The sequence below is a fragment of the Palaemon carinicauda genome, chromosome 25 (assembly GCF_036898095.1).
Source record: "Palaemon carinicauda isolate YSFRI2023 chromosome 25, ASM3689809v2, whole genome shotgun sequence".
Lineage (NCBI taxonomy): Eukaryota > Metazoa > Arthropoda > Malacostraca > Decapoda > Palaemonidae > Palaemon > Palaemon carinicauda.
The window spans coordinates 36,206,423-36,213,354 of NC_090749.1; positions in this window are offsets into that span (position 1 = coordinate 36,206,423).

A 6,932-nucleotide genomic window follows, 5' to 3' on the forward strand; every position below is an offset into this window, starting at 1 on the left:
TATATATATATATATATATATATATATATATATATATATATATATATATATATATATATATATATATATATATATATAGAAGAGGATAACCCAAAACTTTAAGCATAATTATGATAGTAAACAGAGCTTGTTTGTCTGAAAGAAAAAACATTAGATGCCACTTTTAAGATACCGAGGTATCAAAGTCATAAAAGCCTGTATTACAAATCAATGACATTAGCATTAGAAACGCTCGGCACACATGTCTGCACTTATGCTAAGTTCACCTTCGGAAATGGAACAGTCTGGATGGACAACACAGTGCCCTCACTTAGTTTGTAGTACAGTATGTAACTACACACTCACCCTGGAATTAATCGTCCCAATTAAGACCACTGTTCCTCACAGAGTTAAACAGTAGGGTTAACACCGCGACCCACTGCTACCACAGATCTCTTTTAGTTCCTCTACTTGCTTCGTATAGTGGCGAAAGAACACTCTGGAAGACTTCCAGCCAGTGTATGAACGGAGATGTTCAAAATCCATACAATTAAAGAAATTTAAGAATGAGGCAACTTTCCTCGGATCATGACCTGCGGGTGTATTGTCTGGATCCGCTCTGCGAATAAAATATGTGATTTTCGCTCTGAGTTGATTCAGAGATAAATTTGAGCCTGATGTTTCTCCCCTGAATAGTTGACCACCCTTGAAGTCTGAAGTTCTATGAAGATAGACCTTTAGGCATCTACTGGACATAGAGATGCATCTTCTTTCAGAGGGCAGATTCTCCAGGGACCCCACCTGTTGGTGGGTAACTCATTCTTGGCGAGAAACGTAGGATCCGGAAACAGGTTCAGTTCTTCCCCATCCAGGAACTGAACACGACCTGCCTCTCTCGAGAGGCTACAATCTCACTAACCCTGGCCCCGGACGCGAGTGAAAAATAGGAAAATAACTTTTTGTGTCAAATCCTTTAACGCACACTCTTCATTGCTCAACAGAGAAGCGAAATGAAGAACTTGTCTAAAGACCATGAAATGGGCTTTGGAGGTGCTGAAGGTCTGAGCCTAGCACAGGCTTTCGGGACTTTATTAAAGATCTCGTTACCTAGGTCGACCTGGAAGGCATATAGAATGGGTCTTGTCAAAGAAGACTTACACGCTGAAATCGTGTTCGCTGCCAACCCTTGACCATGGAGGTGGGGAAAAAAGATAAGCAGAAATCTGTCAAGATCTCCTGCGGAATCTTCGCCTTGACAAAAGGCCACCCATTTTCTCCAAGATGACTCATCTTGCCTTCTAGTAGATTTGCATTTATATTCCTCAAGGAAGTCTATACTGGCTTTCGAAATCCCGAAACGCTTTCTCACCGCTAGGGAGAGAAAATCATGAACTGCAGGGTCCGGGTTTTCTGTAATGAAGCGCAGACAGTTGACTTCTGGACTCGCTGGGTCAGAACTGGATCTGGTAGTGGTACAAACTTCAGCTACAGTTCCAATGCCAGGAGGAACCACACGCTGTTCGGCCACTTGTGGGCCACTATTGCCGCTACCCTTTGAAGGATCTCAGTTTGTTGAGGACCCTCAACAGAAGGTTGTGAGGAGGGAACAGATAAATCTTGGACCATCTGTTCCAGTCGAGGGACATCGCGTCCACTGCTTCCGCTAAGGGGTCCTCGTACGGGGCACGTACAGGGGCAACTTCTTGTTGTCTTTCGTCGCAAAGAGGTCTATCTGCAGTTCTGGGACTGATTCAGAATGAAGGAGAATGATCCTGCGTCTAAGGACCATTCCGACTCTATCGGTGTGAACCTGGATAGAGCGTCCGCTGTCACATTGCGGACTCCTTGAAGGTGAACTGCCGACAGGTACCACTTCTTCTTTTCCGCCAATCGGAAGACGGCCAACATCACCTGGTTGAGAGGTGGTGACCTCGATCCTTGTCGATTCAAGTATCTTACAACTACCTCGCTGTCTATTACCACTTTATGTGGAACGAATGACGCGGGGAGACTTTCTTTAAGGTAAGGAGCACTGCCCTAGCTTCTAGAAAGATTTATGAGAAAGGTCTTGAATAGCCTGGACCAAGTCCCCTGGACTTTTTTCCGATGAGAGTGACCTCCCTATCCCTCCTTTGAGGCGTCTGAGTGAATCGTCACCGACGGGGGAGGTGGCTGAAGAAGAACCTGACTTCTTTAGATGTCTGGCTTGGGACCAAGGCCTGAGAAGAGTACTTAGCCGAAGCGGCTGGTCTTCTCAGATCTCTTCACGCGTTTGATGCATAACTTCTCCAAACTCCGATTGCATCCTTTAGCTGTGCTCTTAGCACTGGGTCTGTCACCGAAGCAAACTGGAGAGAGCGCAGTACTCTCTCCTGCTCGTGTCTTGATATCCTTTCGGAATCTTGAAGTCTCTTGACAGAACCCGCTATCTCCTTCCTTTTCTTCGCCGGGGTGGAGAAACGGTGTGACAAAAGGTCCCAGTGGATCTTAGCCACTGGAACTTTTGAGATGGAGAAAGTCGAGACTTTTTCTGTTGATCTTGAAGCCTAGGTACTCTAGGAACTGGATCACTTGACTGGAAGCTTGCCAGCATTCTGTCTCGGATGCTGCCCACACCAACCAGTCGTCCAGGTAGGCTACTACCTGAATTCCCTTTAGGCGAAATTGTTTGAGAGCTACGCTCGCAAGCTTCGTAAAAATCATTGGGGCTATGTTTAGCCCGAATGGCATGGCTCCGAAGGCGTATAGTCTTCGTTTTTGCCTGAACCCTAGGTAGGGGGAGAGTCGATGGCTAATTGGAATGTGCCAGTAGGCGTCTGACAAGTCTATAGAGACGGAATATGCCCTCTTGGGCAGTAAGATCCTTATGTGTTGCAGTGTTAGCATTTTGAATTTGCAATTCACTATGAACTTGTTAAGTGGCGACAAGTCCAGAATGACTCTGAGCTTTTCCGAGTCTTTCTTGGGAACACAAAACAGCCTCCCTTAGAAATTGATGGGCTTCACCCTTTTTCTCCAACCGTTCTTGAACGTACTCCTCCATAACGGGGGTGGAGTGTTGGAAAAACCGAAGGTACGGGGGTGGAGTGCTGTACCAGCTCCCGCCCAGTCCATTCTTGAGTAGGCTGTGGGCCCAGGGATCGAAGGTCCACCAATCCCGAAATTTCAGAAGTCTCCCTCCTACTGGTATCACCTCACTTGGACTGCCGTCCTGAGGTCTTGCCTTCCTGACCACGACCACCCCTGAATCCCCTCCCCTTAAGGGGCGTCTAGACGAGCCTCTGGCTGCTCCTCTAGGCTTTGCTCGAAAGGAAGTAGACTGCCCTTCGAACGCTGGGGTGAATGCCGTGGACTGTGTCGACACGGCCTGGGGTACCCACTGAAAGGTGGTCGGGGTTTGTGCCACGATCTGGGGCACTGGGGGCAATGGCAATTGCCGTTGCTGTTGCTGTCTAAGAGGCTTGGCTGGCCGAGACGGTAGCCTAGTCCTCATAGTCTTCCTCTTTGGTTGAGGACCCTCATCCGGGGAAGACTTTCTTTTGATAGCCAGGCCCCACTTCTGGAGAAGGTTTCTATTCTCCAAGGCGGCTTTATCAAAAACTTCTTTGACCAAGTCGGTAGGGAAAAAGGGTCGTTTCCCCAAATGTTGGAGGAGATTAGTTTCTTTAGCTCGTGCCTCACCGTAGCCGAGGTAAACACGAACTCCCTACAAGCTCTCCTTGCCTTGACGAAGCCATAAAGGTCCTTCGTTACTGTGGCCAGATGAGGCTTGGCCACTACCATGAACATTTCATGGACCTTGGGGTCACTTGCCATCGTCTCGAGAGTAGTCTGAAGAGACATTGAGGCAGTCAGTCTTTCTTTTGTATCGAACTCACTTCGCAAAAGAAAGTCAGACAGCTTAGGGAGGTCCTTGCCGAACTGACGTCCGGCAATATCAGCCTCCAACTTTCCCACTGAGAACGTAAGATGGACGTCCTTCCAGTCTTTGTGGTCCATAGGCAGGGCCAGCGACAAGGGTTTACACTCCTCTAGGGAGGGGCAAGACTTGCCCGCCTCGATTGCTTCTAGTACAGCCAGAAACCCTTTCTGTAAAAGGGGGAAGGCTCTAGTAGGAGAGGACACAAAGGAAGGGAGCTTCCTATTCAATGCAGCTACCTTTGAGTCAGAGAAGCCCCTCTCTTTCATCGAGGATGAAAGTAGAGCTTGAGCCTTAGCATGGTCCATCACTATGACCTCCTTCGGCTCTGTCTCCTCCTTTGAAGCTGGTTCCTTCCTCAGCCGGACATAACAGTCCGGATATGATGCCTTGCTGGGCCAGAATTCCACCCTCCAGGGGAACTGAGCCCAGCTTATCCGAGATGACGATCTTTCCAGTCGTCATCGGCATGTGCTCAGCATACCTCCATGGGTTAGCATCTGAGCACAAGGGAAGGTCTTTTACATTGAGCTTTTTCTGGGGCCCATGTGATTCTGCAAGGCACTGCATTCGCAGTTCCATTGCAGCCGCCTTCTCCTGATTCTCCTTCTGCATTTGTTGGATCATTCCAACAATAGAAGAGAGGGCCTGTCCCAGCTCTACTGGGAGACCGGCCGATGTAGAGGGGCTTGAACTTCATCCTGGGCTTCTGCCAGGAGGTCTTCCTCCTGACACCCGTCCACATCAGATATCCTGTCATTTAGCTGGATGTCTTGCATCGCGACCGCGACTTCAGCATCCACCTGGATCTGAACTTAGGGGATCTCCTCTTGAGGCTGGGGAATCACTGCATCAGCTGATGCCTTAGGGAAAAGATACGCCCTCATCTTCTCACTTGGAAGATAAGGGCCAGAGTGTTCTTTTGGAAGCCCCTTACCCAGGTACGAAGCTTCTTCCTAGCTATTTAAATGTCTCATTAATCAGGTTAGTGCACACAGTACATACCTGAGGGTCCCAATACCGGAGATCATCCTTGGAGACAGCGTATGCTGCGTGTCTCCTACAAAACTCATGTCCGCAGAGGTTCTTGCTGCTGACATTGCAGAAAGCACTTCCCCACTTCGGAGTGTCCTTCTGTAAAGAGAAGAAATTTCCATGAGTATCAAGTGAACTATGTATCACTGGATATGCATAGTATAGCATAACAATTCAGAAAGGAAAGACACACACTTGTGTTTCCCTCACAACCCATTGCTGCAGCCTTCCAGATAATAAAATAAAAAATGGTTTATCTCTTCTAGAGTAACCAATGCAAGGTTTCCAGAGGAAACAGGTGGAGCTCACACCTAAGCAATGATTTTAAAATCCTGGATAATAGACAGGGAAGAACTCAGCTTCCTATCTGAGGGCAACAGCAAAGGGATGTGCAAGAAAACACAATAGTGTTAGAAGATACAGTGCTGTACCAAAACCTTTATTATAGTTTTCTTCTTACTGTATATGCTATACAGAAGAATACTAGTACAGTATAGGGGGATGTGTGCCGGCCTGCCTTTGCCGGCCGGCACACACCACAACTAGCTTTAAAGTATACTACTTAACAGCTATAGGGCGGCAGCACTCTGGTTCAAATGCCTGTGCCGGTCGGCAGCAACTGCCGGCCGGTAACAGCCAGTGTTGGCCGGCAATGGCTGCCGGCCAGCAACTACACAAGGTAGTACCCAGCTGCCGGCCACACTCTTGGTGACCGGCAGACAAGGACTGACATAAGCCGGCCGGCAAAGGTACAAGACCGATGCCAGCCGGCAGCAAAAAGAACCAGAGAACTACACCTGCCCGGCTGCCGGCCTCATAGGCCGGCAGCCGGCCTCATAGGCCGGCAGCCGGGACAGGTACAGCACTAGAAGGAAAATAGAATGGATGCCGGGATAAGAGTGTACACTACCTCCAAGCCCGGCAACCGAAAGAGTGCATATAAGGAAGGGGGAGAAACTAATTCAGGCTTCCTTGACCAATGCCGTCCGGCTCTGCCGGCAGGCATGGATGAGGGACCAAGAGAGGTCCGGGCAGCACTCGAAAACATAAGACCCTTGCCGGCCAGCAGCTCTGCCGGCCGGCAATGGGCTGAGTCAATTCCACATCCCAACCTATACTAGGTCCAGAAGTAGAACGACGTACAGTACAGTAAGACCCCTGCCGGCCAGCTCTGCCGGCCGGCAAGGTACAGTACAGTAATGGCTAGGCCATTACGGAGATAGAGGGGGAAGGGACAAGAGGGTCCTGCCAACCTTGCTTTAGTGACAGATCACCCGCAGCCAAGAAACTTATCTTAGCCTAAGGGAGATCTAAGGGAAAAGGCCAGCAATACTTGCCAGCTTCCAGAGCACCAAAGCAAGGAAGGCGTTGCTACTCCCAAGGGAAGAACTTATCCTCCCCCGAGAACAGCAACAGGACTTAGTCTGGTCGATCACAAAAGAAGGAAGCATAACTACAGAAACCTTCGGTAGTGACCTAAGGGAGCTAAGCTCCCTTTGTATGTGTTAGGTCAGCGAGGGGGACTCTGCCCCAAGCCAGACAACACAGACTCAGACTAAAAACTCTGTTGTTCTGTCCCTCTTGAACCATAACTACAGGAACAGGAAGGTACAGTAACACCCTAGTATAGTTTTATCGAAAATAAATTCGGAAAAAACCACTTAGGGATAAGCCCAAGGCTTAAACAGAGGGAAAGGGATTGCATACCTTCTCCGAAGAAAAGAAAGCAACCGGGGAATATGATAAAGTATACTAAGGCTCCATAAGCAATTAGCCTAGGCACCAAGAGAATCGATACCTAATTCACCGAAACTCACACGTATACAATCTTGGAAATATTCCACACAGTCTAAAATGTATAAAATATAGCCTAAAGCTTCAATAAAATTTTAATTACACTCGGAAAAACCAAAATCATGCATGAAGTACTAGGACCAAACGACTAGGCTACATGGCCTAGCGTAGGCCAGAATGGCGAATACTTCGCCAAATACTTACT